This window comes from Zosterops lateralis (assembly GCF_965231275.1).
Source record: "Zosterops lateralis genome assembly, chromosome: W".
NCBI lineage: Eukaryota > Metazoa > Chordata > Aves > Passeriformes > Zosteropidae > Zosterops > Zosterops lateralis.
Window position 1 is genome coordinate 32,124,356 of NC_139801.1, and position 460 is coordinate 32,124,815.

A 460-nucleotide genomic window follows, 5' to 3' on the forward strand; every position below is an offset into this window, starting at 1 on the left:
CCTCCTGCTTTATTCCTACATTGCATGATTTGTGGTGGTTGGTGTTTGATTCATTTATTGGGAAGAGTTCTGCAGCCTGACTGCAGGAGCAGGTGGAATAGAACTCCTGTGCAACTTTTATCATGAGATGGCAATCACTCACCCACACCTGGCACTCATTCTGATCTCTGGTCCTTCCTCTGAGACCCTACCATGCACACAGAGCTTGGCTGGTGGCTTAAATGAAGCAATTTCCATTAACATGAACACCCACAGAACTGTTGTGCCCCACCAGCTTAAGGCAGACTGGTATCTGCACACCTGCAGGTGCCCAGAGACATTTCTACACTGGAAACTGACCTTGGCTTTGGGTTTGATACTAGTTGTACCCAAGTATCTGACATGGGACTCCGAGAAGGGACCCTCTGGAATCACAGCCCTGCTCCAGCAAGTTACCCTAGCCCTGACAGTTCAAGACCAC